The sequence below is a fragment of the Camelus dromedarius genome, chromosome X (assembly GCF_036321535.1).
Source record: "Camelus dromedarius isolate mCamDro1 chromosome X, mCamDro1.pat, whole genome shotgun sequence".
Lineage (NCBI taxonomy): Eukaryota > Metazoa > Chordata > Mammalia > Artiodactyla > Camelidae > Camelus > Camelus dromedarius.
This window is the reverse complement of record NC_087472.1, coordinates 60839721-60857009: the sequence shown is the minus strand read 5'-3', so window position 1 is coordinate 60857009 and position 17289 is coordinate 60839721. Positions and strand designations below refer to the sequence as shown.

At 36.9% G+C, this 17289-nt stretch overlaps 1 long non-coding RNA gene across 2 annotated transcripts in view; it reads right to left on the bottom strand.

Moving 5' to 3' along the window:
* LOC135320224 (uncharacterized) overlaps window positions 1-17289 on the bottom strand; it is a 65302-nt gene that overhangs the window by 32631 nt on the left and 15382 nt on the right. For both annotated transcript variants that reach the window (XR_010379474.1, XR_010379475.1), the window contains 2 exons: window positions 4403-4525; window positions 770-834 (listed from right to left, as the gene is read on the bottom strand). This is a non-coding gene — a long non-coding RNA (uncharacterized LOC135320224). The remainder of the gene's footprint in view (window positions 1-769; window positions 835-4402; window positions 4526-17289) is intronic.

Genomic DNA, 17289 nt, shown 5'->3' with positions numbered 1-17289 from the left:
TCCAAAGAAGATATACAAATGAAAAGGTGCTCAGTTAATCATTAGGGAAATGCAATACAAAACCACAATGAGATACCATTTCACACTCCCTAGGATAATTATAATAAAAAAGACAGACAATAACAAGTATTCGTCAAGGTATGGAGAAATCAGAACTCTGAAGGCATTGCTAATGGGAACATAAAATGGTGCAGCCCCTTTGGAAAACAGCTTGGCAGTTCCTCAAAAAGTTAAACAAATGTATCATATGACCCAGCAATTCCACTCCTACATATACACTCAAAGAACTGAAAACACATGGTCACAAAAATTCGTATATGGATGGTCATAGCAGAACTGTTTATACAGGCTTACCTCATGTTATTATGCTTTGCTTTATTTCCCACCACAGGTAATGTCTTTTTTTACAGATTGAGAGTCTGTGGCAACCCTGTGGGGAGCAAATCTAGCAGCCATTTTCCCAACAGTATTTACTCACTTCATCTCTGTGTCACATTTTGGCAATTCTTGCAAATATTTCAATTTTTTTCTCTATTGTTATATTTGTCATGGTGATCTGCGATCAGTGATCTTTGATCTTACTATTGCAAAAAGACTGTAACTTGATGCAGCCTTAGATGATAGTATTTTTTAGCAATAAAGTTCTTTTTAATTAAGGTATGCACGTTGTTTTGTTGTATATAATGCTATTGCACACTTAATAGACTACAGTATAGTATAAACATTACTTTTATACACACTGAGAAACCAAAAAATTCACGTAACTCACTTTATTGTGAACTTCATTCTGTTGCAGTGATCTGGAACCAAACCCACAACATCTCCAAGGTATGCCTGTAATAGAAAAAAAAAAAGTGGAAACAACCCATAGGTTCACTAGTTGACGGAGAAACAAATGTGGTATATCTATAAAATGAAATATTATTCAACCATAAACGGAATGAAGTATTGATACATGCCACAACAGGATGAATCTTGCAAACATGATGCTAAGAAGCTGGAAACACAAGGCTCTATCTTATATGATTCCATTTTTATGAAATGTCCAGAATCAGCAAACAGGGATACAGAAAGAGAGACAGAAAGTAGATTAGTCACTGTCAGGGACTGGGGAAGGAGCTGATGGGGGAGTGACTACTAATAGGTATAGGGTTTCTTTTTCAGGTGATGAAAATATTGTGGAATTAGATAGTGGTGATGGCTGTACAATCTTGTGAATATACTAAACTCCACTAAATCGTACACCTTACAATGGTGAATTTTATGATATATTGTAACTGAGTCCAAGCTCATACCATGCACCACTCAGTGGGCCAGTGAGTTGAGAGACAAGGTGCTGGGGCAAGGAAAACTAACTTTATTCAGAAAGCTAGCAAACCAAGAAGATGGTGGACTAATGTCCTCAGCAACCATCTTGATTCAGGGTAGAATTCAAACTTCTTTTATGCTAGGAAGGGGGAGGCAGGAGAGGTTAAGATCAGGAAGTGATGTCTGAGGACCAGAAAGGGTCCAAGGAGGGTTGTGAAAACTCTTTGTTTTTGATCAGTAGACTTTGGTTAAACTGAGTCTGGTCATGATGTTCCTATAAATCTTGACAAGACAATCGTTATTTTATTCATACTTCTTTATCTCCCCATGGGAGGCAAGTTTTGGGTAAGGGGCTCTTTGCACCAATCTTAAGCTGTAAGCAGAATTCCTTTCGTGATTAACGTGTCTATGTGCAGGGCTAAGCAAAGGCTTATCACTCAGATGTTAAAGCAGCAGAAGAGATAGATACAATACGGAATCAGAAATGCCAAGCTTCTACTACAAACAAGAGGCAGGCAAGGGACCATGGGAGCAGAGGAGTCTGTCCCAAAGAGGTCCCCACAGGATCCTGCTTGGTTACTATATGAATTATATCTCAAAGAACAATTAGTATTTTAGTTTAAGGGGGAAAGTGTGAGCGGTATTAAAGTTTCAAAATCACAATAAAAAATTTTAATATTTTTATTTTGAAATGATTGTTGATTCACAGGAAGCTACAAAAATAGAGTCTATTGGACCCTTTACCCAGCTTCCCACAATGATGACATCTTATAAAATTGTAGTACAATAGCAAAACAGGAAATTGACACTGGTACAATACTGTTAATTAGACTACAGGACCTATTCAGTTTTCACCACATTTATATGCACTCATTTGTGTGTGAGTGTGGGTGTATGTGTGTCTATACAATTTGATCTCCTATATAGATTTGTGTAACTCCCATGACCATCATAATATAGAGCTATTTCATCACCATAGAGGAACTCCCTCGTACTATATCTGTATAATCATACACCTCCACCTTCATCCCTGTCCCCTGGCAATCACTGATCTGTTCTCCATTTCTATTGCTTTGTCATATTACACTCAACTCTCTGTATCCAAGGGTTCCACATCCATGGATTAAATTGCAGATCAAAAATATTTTGTCAAAAATATTTTCAGATAAAATAGTATTTGAAATATTCAGAAAAAAATTCCAGAAAGTTCCAAAAGGCAAAACTTGAATTAGTCACAATCCAGCAACTGTTTACATAGCATTTACATTGTATTAGGTATTATAAGTAATCTAGAGATTATTTAAAATATATGAGAATGGGACTGAATTAAACTTAAAAGCTTTGGCACAGAAAAGGAAACCAGCGACAAAACAAAAAGACAACCTACTGAATGGGAGAAGCTATTTGCAAGTGACATGACCCATAAGGGATTAATACCTAAGATACATAAGCAGCTTATACAACTCAATATCAAAAAAAAAACAAATGGGAAGAAGACTTGAATAGACATTTTTTTAAAGAAGACATACAGATGGCCAACAGGTACATGAAAAGATGCTGAACACTGCTAATCATTAGAGAAATACAAATTAAAACCACAATGATGTACACCTCACATCTGTCAGAATGGCCATCATCAAAAAGACCACAGATAACCTATGTTGATGAGGCTGTGGAGAAAAGGGAACCCTTGAGCACTGCTGATGGGAATGTAAATTGGTGCAGACACTGTGGACAACATTATGGAGGTTCCTCAAAAAACTAAAAATAGAACTACCATATGATCCAACAATCCCACTCCTGAATATATATCCGAAGAAAATGAAAGCACTAATTCAAAAAGATACATGCACCCCAATGTTCATAACAGCATTATTTACAATAGCCAATATATGGAACCAACCTAAGTGTCCATCAACAGAAGAATGGATAAAAAAGGTGTGGTATGTATAAAGAATGGAATATTACTGAGCAAAAATAAAGAATGAATGTTGCCATTTGCACCAGCGTGGATGGACTTGGAGGGCATTATGCTAAGTGAAATAAGCCAGACAGAGAAAGACAAATAATGTATGTTATCGCTTACATGCGGAATCTAAAAAATAAAACAAACCAGTGAATATAACAAAAAAGAAACAGACTCACAGATATAGAGAACAAACTAGTGCTTACTAGTGAGGAGAGGGAAGAGGGAAGGGGAAAGATAAGGGTAGAGGGGTAAGAGGTACAAATTATTATGTATAAAATAAGCTATAAGGATAGATTGGGCAACACAGGGAATATAGCCAATATTTTATAATAACTACAAAAGGAGTATTATCTATAAAAATTTTGAATCACTATGTTGTCCACCTGAAACTAATATAATATTGTCAATCAACTATACCTCAAAAGTAAATTAAATAAAATTTTAAAATAATAAAACATATGGGAGGATGTGCATAGGCTATATGCAAACACTATATCATTTTATATAAGGGACTCAAATAGTCATAGATTTGGGTATCTGTGGGGGTGGGGGACAGGGGGATCCTGGAACCAATCCCCCTCGGATTCCAAGGGACAACTGTATACAAATGGAATCACACAGTATGTAATCTTTTAAAATTGGCTTTTTTCACTAAGCATAAGACTCTTAAGATCCATCCAAGTTGTCATATATTGATAGTTCATCTCTTTTTATTGCTGAGTAGTAGTCCATGGTCTGGATGCACCAAAGTTTGTTTAACCATTTAGCCAATGAAAAACATTTGGATTGTTAACAGTTTTTGTGAAGATAAGTTTTGATTTTTCAGGGATAAATGCCTAGGAGGGCAATTCATGGCCTGTATAAGAAATTGCATGTTTAGTTTTACAAGAAACTGTCACACTCTTTTCTAGAGTGGCTGTACCACTTTACCTTTCCATCAGCAAGGTATAAGGCGTTATGTTTCTCTGCACCTTAGCCAGCATTTGGTATTGTCACTGTTTTCATTTTAGCCATTCCAATACATGCATAGTGATATCTCATTGCAGTCTTAATTTGCATTTTAGAGGGTCAGTGACAACATACCAAAAGTGATGCTATCAGCTAGAAATGCCTGGGGACACTCACCTGGGCCTAGACTACTTGTGGGCAGCCCCCACAGACATTTCCCTCAGTGGAGTCAATGTTGTGGTTGGACTGGCTCTTGTTCTTATGATTGCAAGATGTACTTCAGCAACAACCATCAGGGAACTAAAAAAAAAAACAAAACAAGATGCATTACTCACAGGTCCTGGAGGGTACATGGCACACTGAGGGCCACACAGTGAGGTCATGGGGGAAGAAAGAGAGAGGGGTGGGGGTGAGGTTGGGGGGGGAGAGAGAGAGAGAGAGAGAGCATGTGAACCTGGGGTTCTGTCTTTATTGGGGTTGAGGGTGGGGTGCTTAGGGTTTCATGGATTTACTCTGTTGGTGAATTTAAAACCCAAGAGCAGAAGGGGGAGGGTATAGCTCAGTGGTAGAGTGTGTGCCTAGCATGTGTGAGGTCCTGGGTTCAATCCTTACTACCTCCCTTAAGTAAATAAATAAATAAGCAAACCTAATTACCCCCCTCCAAAAAAAAAAAAAAGAACTGACATTTAAAAAAAATAATTTACTAAATAAAATAAAACCTAAGAGTGGGAATTAGAGCACAGGAAGGGAAAAGCAGAGTCACTCATATACTATCAGGTTATTTAGGTCACCCAGAGCTTTCTAAAAGGGGAACTTCATGGGTGAGATAGCCTAGCTCTTTAGCTCATTGTGTAGCTGGCAATGTGTTTATTTGAGATGGATGTTTTTGAAAAGGATGGCTCAGCAATCAAAAGCTTAATGACAGGCACTTACAATAAAAAGCTAATTGTCAGGTATTTATACAACAATTTTCCTAATGGCTAATGATGTCAAATATCTTTTCATGTGCTTATTTGCCATCTCTCTAGTCTCTTCAGTGAAATATCTCTTCATGTCTTCTGCCCATTTTCTAATTGAGTTGATTAGATTTTTGCCACTGAGGATTCTTTATATAGTCTAGATACTAGTCCTTTGTTGGATATATGGTTCGCAGTTGCTTTTTCCAAGTCTGTAGTTTGTCTTTTCATCCTCTTAACAGGGTCTTTTGCAGAGAAAATGTTTTTAGTTTTGCTGAAGTCCAATTTATCAAATTTTTCTTTTATGAATTGTATCAGTTTCCTATTGCAGCTATAAAAAATTACCACAAATTTAGTGGCTTAAAACAACTAATATATTATCTTACACTGCTGAAAGTCAGGAGCTTGAAAAACAAGAGTCTCACTGGGCTAAAATCAAGGCGTTGCCAAGGTTGCATTCCTTCTGGAGGTTCTAGGAGAAAATTCATTCCTTGCCTTTTCCTGCATGTTGAGGCTGTCCAAATTCCTTGGTTCATGACCCTCTTCTAGCAAAGGTGCCACTCCAAACCCTGCTTCTGGCATCACATTGCCTTCCCTGACTCTTACCTTCCTGCCTTCCTCTTATAAGGACCCCTGTGATTACATTGGGCCCAACAGATTAGTTAGGCAATCTCCCCATCTCTTAATCATATCTGCAAAGTCCTCAGCCATGTAAGGTACAAATTCACCAATTCTAAGGATTAGAACATCGACGTTTGGGGGTTAAACATTATTCAGCCTACTACATGGATCTTGTTTTTGGTGTCATGTCTAAGAATCCTTCACCAAGCCCTAGGTCCCCAAGATTTTCTCCCATGTACTTTTCCAAAATTTTTCTCATTTTACACGTAAGCCCATGATGCATTTTGAATTAATAATTGGATAAAGTGTAAGGGATTAATAATTTTTTGATTATATACAAAGTGTTATCTTGAGCAAACAGAACCATTGTACCTACTCAGACAAGGCCACCAAGATGGCTCATGTCCTTAAAGTGTTTTTGTTGATAGTACCTGATCCAAAACAGAGATAGTACACATGCCAAAAAAGGAAACTAGAGCATAGTATCACTTACAAACAAAGATGTAAACCTCTTAAATAAGAATAAACTGGATTCAGAATTCCCTTAACAGAATGCTCCAGGCCCAGAAAGGTTTATCCCAGGAATGCAAATATGGCTAAATATCAGGAAATCCATTCTTATGACACAACAGTAGGTCAACAAAGAAAAACTATATGATCACCTTAATATATGCTTAAATAGCATAAATTAAAATTCAATGTCCATTCTTGATTAAACACTCTTTAAAAGCTAGAAACAGAAGATACTACTGTAATATCATAAATGGTATCTATCTCAGATCAGTAGCCAACATCAGACAATGAAACTCTATAGACATTTCCATTAAAATCAGAAACAAACCAAGAATGTACTTTATCAACACAATTATTTACTACTATTTTCAGATTCCTGGCCATGCCAATATCAAGTGAAACAGAACTGAGACAAATAAATACGGGAAAGAAGACAACAGAATTAGGTTTAGAGGTGTCTCCTTTCTTATCACAACTCAGATCCTTACTGTAACACCCAAACTGCTATTTACACTGATACAACATCAACTGATAATAGGCTGAGGTGTGGTGAACAAGGAGAAGAATAAGAACAGGGTAGGAGGGGTAGACAGGGATTCAACATAAGGTGTTAGTACGTATTTTGGATGCTATTCTGAGTGAGATGGGAAACCACTGAAAAGTTTTGAATGAGGAAGTCACAATATCTGATTCCCTTTTACAACACTCTTCACTTTTTTGGGGTCAGTTTTCTTCAAGTTTGACAAAGTTTTCACTTTCCCCAATATATGAGAAAAGAAATGCCAAATCAATAGAAAATCAAGAAAAGCTATAACTTAACATTGAAATATGAAGATTTTTTCTGTTTTTTACTTTTAAAATGACTCTAAAGAAATATAATATTTTGACTTTTGACTCCATTAATGCATAATGAGCCAAGCAATAATTTTGACAAAAACACTGACTCTCTTAAGAACACGTAACAATAGGCAGAGTGACATACCTACAGTCAATTCATCTTTGAAAAAGGAGGCAAGAATATACAATGGAGAAAAGATAGTCTCTTTGGTAAGTCATGTAGAGAAAGCTGGACAGCTGCATGTAAATCAGTGAAGTTAGAACACTCTCTCATGCCACACACAAAAATAAATTCAAAATGGCTTAAAGGCTTAAACATAAGGCAGGATACGATAAAACTCCTAGAAGAGAACATAGGCAAAACATTCTGACATAAATCGTAGCAATGTTTTCCTAGGTCAGTCTCCCAAGGCAACAGAAATAAAGAAAAAAATAAACAAATGGGACTTAATAAACTTATGAGCTTCTGCACAGCAAAGGAAACCATAAACAAGACAAAAAGACAACCTACAGACTGGGAAAAAATATTTGCAAATGATGTGACTGACAAGGGCTTAATTTCTAAAATATACAAACAGCTCATACAACTCAATAACAAAAAAAAACAAACAACCCAATCAAAATATGGGCAGAAGATCTAAATAGACATTTCTCCAAAGAAGACATACAGATGGCCAATAGGCACATGAAAAGATGCTCAATATTGCTAATTATCAGAGAAATGCAAATCAAAACTACAATGAAGTATCACCTCACAGCAGTCAGAATGGCCATCATCCAAAGGTCCATAAACGATAAATGCTGGAGAGGGTGTGGAGAAAAGAGAACCCTCCCACACTGCTGGTGGGAATGTAGTTTGCTCCAGCCATTATGGAAAATAGCATGGAGAGTCCTCAAAAGACTAACAGTAGACTTACCATATGATCTAGCAATCCCACTCCTGGGCATATATCTGGAGGGAACTCTAATTAGAAAAGATACATGCACCCCAATGTTTATAGCAGCACTATTTACAATAGCCAACACATGAAAACAACCTAAATGTCCATCGATAGATGACTGGATAAAGAAGTGTGGTATATTTTATACAATGGAATACTACTCAGCCATAAAAAAGAATAAAATAATGCCATTTGCAGCAACATGGATGGATCTGGAGATGGTCATTCTAAGTGAAGTAAGCCAGAAAGAGAAAGGAAAATACCATATGATATCACTTATATGTGAAATCTTAAAAAAAAAAATATCTACAAAACAGAAACAGACTCACAGACACAGAAAACAAACTTATGGTTACCGGGGGAGAAGGGCGTGGGAAGGGATAAATTGGGAGATTGAAATTTGCATATATTACTATATATAAAATAGATAAACAACAAGTTTCTACTGTATAGCACAGGGAACTATATTCAAAATCTTGTAGTAATCTGTGGTTAAAAAGAATATGAAAACGAATATATGTATGTTCCTATATGACTGAAGTATTGTGCTGTATATCAGAAATTGACACAACATTGTGAACTGACTATACCTCAATAAAAATATTAAATACATACATACATACATACATACATACATACATACATACATAAATAAATAAATAGGAAAAGAAATCCACAAACAATAAATGCTGGAAAGGGTGTGGAGAAAAGGGAACCCTCTACACTGTTGGTGGGAATGTAATTTGGTGCAGCCACTATGGAAAACAATATGAAGGGCTCTTAAAAAACTAAAAATAGACTTACCATATGATCCAGCAATCCCACTCCTGGGCACATATCCATAGAAAACTCTAATTCAAAAAGATACATGCATCCCAATGTTCATAACAGCACTATTTATAATAGCCAAGACATGGAAGCAACCTAAATGTCCATTGACAGATGAACAGATAAAGAATATGTAGTATCTATAAACAATGGAAGACTACTCAGCAACAAAAAAGAATGAAATATTGCCATTTGCAGCAAAATGGATGGACCTAGAGATTATATTACTAAGTGAAGTAAGTCAGGCAGAGCAAGACAAATATCATATGATACCACTTATATGTGAACTCTAAAAATGATCCAAATGAACTTACTCACAAAACAGAAACAGACTCACAGACATAGAAAACAAACTTATGGCTATCAAAGAGGAAAGTGGGGAGGGATAAATTTGGAATTTGGGATTAGATTTTATATAAAATAGATAAACAACAAGGATCTACTGTATAGCACAGGGAACTATATTCAATAGCTTGCAGTAACATATAATGAAAAAGAATATGAAAATATATATATGTATAACTGAATCACTTTGCTGTACATCAGAAACACAACATTGTAAATCAAGTATAGTTCAAAAAAATTTTCTTAAATAGGCAGAGTGAGCTATCTAAAGAAAACATTTCATCCTAAACAAAGTATACTTTTGTTTTAACAGCTACAGCAAGAGAACTGTTTGCTACATCATAATTGGCGTAGGGGATACCTGCAGATCTTGGCACAGAAGCTCTGTGCCAAGCTCTCTTCAAGTTTCTGGAAACATTAACTGAAATCATTGAAGAGAAAGGCTACTATTTTCAAACAGGTGTCTAATATCAATAAAGCAAGACTTTTGTAATCTAATGCTGTCACAAATCTCCAATGGCAAGAAGTATAAATCAATACCTGGCTATAAAGCAGAGGTAGTTGAATTGTTAGATTCTTTTTTGTTTTTGTTTTGTTGTTGTTTTAATTTTTTTATTTTGGGGGAGGAAGTAATTAAGTTTTTTTAATTTATTTTTTTGGAGGAGGTGCTGGGGATTGAACTCAGGACCTTGTGCATGCTAGGCAGGCACTCTACCACTAGGCTATAGCCTCCCCCTCAAAATGTTAGATTATCAAAGGAACTCAGCCATAAACTTTTCATTGAAATAGGAGAGCAAAGGGTCACTGTTTGAGTTGCCATAGAAATCATCCCGCTCCAAATATTTACCATGTGTCAATATGCAGCTCATCAACCATAAAAACTTTCCAGAAAGATGACCCTATTTTAAAATGCACTTGGGGTAGGGTCTAGCTCAGTGGTAGAGTGCATGCCTAGCATGCACGAGGTACTGAGTTCAATCCCCAGTACCTCCATTAAATAAATATATAAATAAACCTAATTACCTACCCCCCCAAAACAAAACAAACAAAATATATATAATGCACTTGGAAGGTCATAAGCGTAATAAAGAATGCTTATATTTACTTGAAGAATATTTAACAGAAAAATATGACATCTTCATTCCAAACTTCAAGGACTATATTTTCTTCTTTTTTAAAAAAATTGAGATGTCTTTCACATACCACATAATTACCCTTTTAAAGGGTACGATTCAGTGGTTTTTCATATTTTCATATACTCATATATTCACATGGGACATCTTAAGCAAGCCCATGAGAAAAAATAACCTCCCCTCAAAAGAAGCTGACACAGCATTTCTATTTAGTGTTTTGTATTACATAGTTAATAAAGATTTTTAAAAAGCATATATTTGGATTTTCTTTTCTTTTTAATTTATTTTCATTATCAATTTTGGTATCTTTATACAGGTGGGTTTTCAGGAACAAATTAGAATGTATTATATTGCACCAAACATGATATAAATTTACCTTATGACAGCTTAATGCCTGAACTTGTTCCAGGAATCAATAGGCTACAAGTTATTTGCAAACAGTATGATTGTTTAATTTAAAAACTCCAGAGAATAAACTAAGAAATTGTTAGTACTGATAAGAGAGTTCAATCAAGTGGCTAAATGCAAGATAATATACACAAAAATCAACGTTTCCTGTATAATAATAATCAATCAGAAACATGAAAGAGAAAACCCACAGGCTCAAAATGGTGTCACTTGTGCTAAAGTCCGTTATACCAAATCTAAGCCCATGAAAGCTAACCTAATTGCAGTTTTGCCCTTCACCAGAAATGTAATCTTAATCAACTAGTCTCGAATATTCTGGTCAGTACCAATGAGGTAACCTGTCACATGGGTCCTCTCTATCTACCTGGCCCCTCAAGAGTAGGAAGAGGCAATTTGCTAGTTCTGTTCCCCACGAAAAGTAGATGTCCTGTCCCCAAATAACCCTTTCTTTTCTTTTGTTATTGATTTCCTTGCCCTACCTTCCTCTCTATAAAAGCCTTCCATTTTGTACTGCTCCTGGGAGAGTCCTTCTAGTTGCTAGATGGGATGCTGACTGATGCACGAATCACCCAGTAAAGCAAATTAGATGTTCAAATTTACTCCGTTGAATTTTGTTTTTTGACAGGATTCAGTCTCTCTGCTTACAGTTCCCTGATGGTCTCTTCCCTCAGGAGAAAATGGAGCAGGCTTCCTCAGGGCTTACAAAGATTTGTCCTTGACCCTGGTGCTTTCTAGGCCAAAGCAAGACCTCAACCCAATGGACCAACACTATTGTCTGAGTGTGTAGCAAAATCAGTGGCCAAGGTCCCTCAGAATTTGTTGAGCTGAAGAACTGAGTGAGTCTCTGGACAGACATCTCTGAACAGGCGTCCCTCAAGCATGCTACAGGCCCAAGCTCACTTCCATCCTGTGACTGCCTAACAAGAGGGTACCACGAGAAGGTGAAGAAGTGAGAGGGAAAATAGATGAGGGGGAGGGTTCCTTGTTGTGGGGTGAGAGGAGACCTTCAGACTCACTGCCACCCCCAGATTCAAGACTATCACAGGGAGACTGCCCTTTGTTAGGCCTCCGCAGCAGAAACCACCAGTCTCAAGGCATAGTGTCTGAGGAAAAGCTAAGTTTTTAGAGCCTAATCTCTGGCTCTCAGGACCTAGTGGACCTTTTTCTCAATAACTAGTTTTCCTCTTTTCCCCAGTAACTGGAAAACAACTGAATTTAGGGACGGCCTAGGACAGGGAACTGGTGAGTCACAAAACAGAGCAGTCATGCTGATAGCTGCAGGGGGACTCCACCCCCTTGACAAACCCAGTAGCTTGGAGACACGGCCCCAAAACATCTGTGTAAACAAGACCTCCCCGAAGGCAAGCAGAGTCTGGGAGATGCCTCAGTCCTTATCCCCAAGATCTCTCACACCATATGACATATACAGGTCATTACAGCAAACACTGCTCCTAGAGGATTAGCAGTTCAGCAAATGTGTCAGCCTGAATTGCTCTCTGTGCCACAATTGATCACGACCCTGTGCTTTCGCTATTTTAACAAATGCTTATGGAGTTCCTACCATGTGACAGGCCCTTTTCTAGAGGCTGGGATTGGAGCACTGAATAAAACAAAGACCCGGCCCTCACCAAAAAGATGAGGTGAGAGAGGTAGATGGGGGCTAGATCAAGTCAGACCTCATAAGACAATGTGATGATAGCTTTGGATTTTCTACTAAGTGAGATGAGGAGTTGTTGGGAGGTCTAATATTTTTTATTATGAAAAAATTTAAACATACACAAAACCAGAGAGAACAGTAATAATGACCCTCCATAAATGTATCACTGAGATTCCACAATTATTAAGATACTACCCCTCGCTTCATCTATTCCAACTTTTCCTTTTTTAAGCTGAAGTGTTTTAAAGCAAATTTCACCCTTAAACATGTCAAATCTTAAAAATATGACCATTTTCTCACATAACAATAAAGTCGTTATCACCCCTAAAAATTAACTATGATTAAGGTCCTTAGTTTCCATAGTATCATCTAATACTCAGTCCATGGTAAAATTTCCCTAATTGCCTTCAAAATAGATTTTTTTACATTGGTTTATGATGTCCCATAAATTATTTTCATCTGGAGCCATCCTCCCTCTCCCCTCCCTCATTTTTTTCAGACCATTGACTTCTTGAAGAAACTACCACTGTCTTATAAAAGGTCCCATATTCTGGATTTGTCTGTTAGCTTCCTCAGTGTCCTTTAAGTCGTTCTTTATCCTTTCTATTTCCTATAAGCTGGAAGGTAGCCAGAGGCTTGTTTAGATTCAGGTTCAATTTTGAAGGTAAGAGTACTTGGTAGGTAGGTAGTTTACATCGGGGATATCCCCCTTTCAGTGTTTCTAAGACTGATTTAAGAGTGGGTGGTAAGACTCTGACCTGTTGATACTAACATTCCCCATGAACCTTCACCTCATGGTTTTAGCAGTTAGTGATGATCGTTGTATGACACAATTATTTCATCAGAGGTTGCACAATGATGTTTTTCTACTTCTATCATTCCATCCACACATATTAGCACACACAATGCAGTCTATTGATAAGCTTCACTTCCAACTCCATCCTCTTTAACCTATTCCTTCCCTCTCTCTACAGGGAAGAATTTTTGTTACTTTGGGGTTTTTTCCTTCTAGAGTTCTTTTTACAATTAGAAGCATTTATATGCTATATTTGTATGTATACATATATATATATTAACATTCGCCCTCTTCTTAACCAAAGGTTGCATTGCTATATGTACTATTCTGTATCTTGCTTTTTTCACTTAAAGCATATCCTGGAAATCACTTCATATCTGTTTCAAGATCTTCCTCATTACTGGTTTTGAGCAGGGGAAAGGCAAAATTCAACTTATAGTTTAGAAGTTCCTTCCTTCAGCTCCTTGTAAAAAATCGAATTTCAAAGGGCAAATACCAAAGTAGGGAGAGTATTAAGAGGCTGCCATCTTGGATTGGGCAAATAAAGGCAACTCCCTAGGGATGGAGGGGCCTGGGCCACTGACAACTTCACTGAGTAGACCAGAACAATAGCCACCTTGCGGTGCCTGCAAGAGAGAGAAATGTATCTTTACCTTATTTAAGCCACATTTTATTTTATATCTCTGTCGCAAGCACTGCACCTACATCCTAACTAACAAATCATTCTTATCCTAACATGCTCTGATTGTTACAACTGGAAGTCAAGACAACTGGCTTCTTGTCTTAACTGGACCTTGAGCAAAGAAGAGGTGAGAGGAACAGCATGAGTGAGGTTTCAGAGGCTGTGTAATTTGGCCTTTATCTCAAAAGCAATAAAGAACCCCTGAAAGTGATGGCACAGAGGAATTTTCTAAAGATTAAGTGGGTAGTAATAGAGAAAGGAAGAGAAACCAGAGGCCAGGAGACCAGAATAGGAGCCCAGCCCTCGGCCTCGCTTCTACCCAACAGGTAGTCACTGATGACTCAAGATAACTTATTTCCTCAAAGACTTACCATGGTTAACCATACCACTCTCTGACTCCACTTCTTACTATGTTCTTTCCTTTTCTTTTGTTTACAGCAGTTTTTTCCATTTATTGTTTCATAAAAATGAGACCATATTAGATTTTCTGTATCTTATTTTACTCATTCAAGGCTACCTCATAAAAATCCTGCCAAGGTAATTGGTATAACTCCTTTTTTTTTTAAATTGAAGTGTAGTCGATTCACAATGCTGTGTTAGTTTCTGGTGTACAGCATAGTGTTTCCGTCATACATATACAATCATATATTCTTTTCATATTCTTTTTCATTATAGATTACTATAAGATATTGAATATAGTTCCCTGTGGTATACAGTAGGACCTTGTTGTTCACTTCCTACTATTTTCTCCACTTGTTTCTAACTCCACTCCAGCCACAGGACCTGCTTGCTATTCCCTGAATAAATTCCTTGAACAAGTACACCCCTGTCTCAGGGCTTTTGTACTTGCTGCTCCTTCTGTCTGGAATGGCTCTTCCCCTTGATAGCCACATGCCTTCCCTGGCCGATCTACCTAAAATGGGAGCTCACTTCCCATCTCTCTTATTCTGATTTATTTTACTCCACAGAATCTATCACCACTTAGCATCATATATTTATTTGTTTGCTGTTGTCATCCCTCCCTAGCATATAAGCATCAGGAGGACAGGGATCTTGTTCAGTTCACAGCTGAAATGCCAGCACTTAGAAAACTGCACAAAATACAGTTAGCACAGAATAAATATTTGTTGAATGAATGAATGACATAGAAAATAGATTTCACTGAATTCCTTTGACTAGTACTTGACTTCAAGGAGTCTTAGAGGAAATGTGAGGCAACAGAGGTGAAGAGGGGAGGACTAGGATGGAAAACTCAGCCCTGAGACTAAGAACAGGGGGGAAGGAGCTTGAAGAGGAGCTAAAAGGCTCAGCTCAACCCCATTTACAGACTGAAAAGCACTCAGATCAACTTCTGTGGAGATTTTAACGTTTTCTGTAACTAACTAAACCTGCTATTTTTGCATTTCTGTCTTTTCCCCAAAGTTATAAAAATTAAGAACAACAGACTTTTAAACTTTTGGAACAAAGTACATAAAAGTATCTTCAAGTGGTGGGAGGGTATGGCTCAGTGGTAGAGCACATGCTTAGCATGCACAAGGCCCTGGGTTCAATCCCCAGTACCTCCATTAACAAAGAAGAAAGAAAGAAAGAAAGAGAGGAAGGAAGGAAGGAAGAAAGAAAGAAAAGAAAAATATCTTCATAATCAGACAAATATCTTCATAATCTCAGAGAGGGGAAAAATTTATTAAAATAGCACACAAAACATACAAACTAAAACTAAGAAATTTTAAAAATCTCTAAAGAAAGTGAAGATAATCTACAAATGAGGAGAAAAATCATTCATTCAACAAATATCACTGAACACCTACTACGTGCCAGGCACTGTTAATGGTCCTTAGGATAAATCAATAAACAGATCAAAACCAAATCTCTGCCCTTAAGGAACATTCTATTGAAATGCACATGTTAATTAATATGGGCCAGGCACCATCCTAAGTGCTTTATATATATTAACTCATTTAATTGGCACAATAATTCTATGGCTTAGGTACTCCACAGATGAGAAAAATGAAGCTCAAAGAGGTTAAGGAAACTGAGGCACAGAGAGGTTAATTGCCTGAAACCACACAGTTAGTGAAGGGTGGAGCTGGGATTTGAACCCAGACAGTGTGGCTTCAGAGAGGCCATGCCTTCTATTCCTTACTGAAACTTCACATATTGATATTCACAGCACCTAACTGACAAAGGATTAGGATATGGACTGTATCAAGAACATCTACATATAAGTAAAAAAAAAGAGTAAAAGACACAAGCATGTATTTTCCGGAAGAAATATAGCCTATAAATATATGAACCGATACTCAACCTCTTTAGTAATTAGGGAGATACAAATTAAAACCACAAAAAGGTAGCACTGGACGTGAAACTGACTGGCAAAAATGTAAAAGTCAGTTAAAGCCAAGTGTTAGGATATGAAGCAATGTGAAGTCACACTCTGGTGAAAGCACGTGATATAATCACTTTGGAGAACAATCTAGCATGTCCTCGTAAAACTGAATCTGAACAGGACCTATGACTCAGCAGTTCCACTCCAAGGCATACATCCTAGAGAAACTTTGATGCGTGAGCACAAGACATGTTTAAGAATGTCCTAGAAGCAGGGTTCATAAAAGCAAAAACAAGCTGGAAACAACCCAAATGTCCATCTAATAAGACCACGGATGAATAAAGCACAGTACATCCATCTATAGTCACACAATGGAATACAAAAAGCAGAGCTACATATGTCAACAAACATAAAACTCAAATCTTAGAGTTGAGTGGAAACGATCAAGTCAGAGAAATACCATATTATCTGTGTGTGTGTGTGTGTATGTGTGTGTGTATACACACATACACACACACACACATATATAGGCAAAACTAAACAACATTGTGATGAAACTACAAATAAAAGAAAGGGAATGATAGACAAACACGTCAGTATAGAGGTTATTCAAAGTGGGAGAGAAGATGAGGGGAATGAGATTAGGGAGAGGCACGCAGGGGCCTTCGAAGCTACTGGTAGCTTATTTCTTTAGCTGGTTGGTAAATACACGTGTTCTCATTATTGTTATATAATATTATAAATAATATATAATTGTATATTAATTATAATAATTCATAATACATATAATACAACCATAATTATAATTAATATAATTATATTGCTTATAGTTAATATATAATTATAATAAATAATATAGAACAATATATAAGAATGTCTTCATTATTATTATTTCAACTCTTATATATGATATATTTGATATATTTCACAACACAAAGAAAAGAAGTCAAACCCTAGCTGATCTGAAAAAGATTATGGATTCTGTTCAGAAACAAGAAGGCTGGGGAGGAGCGGAAGGCCA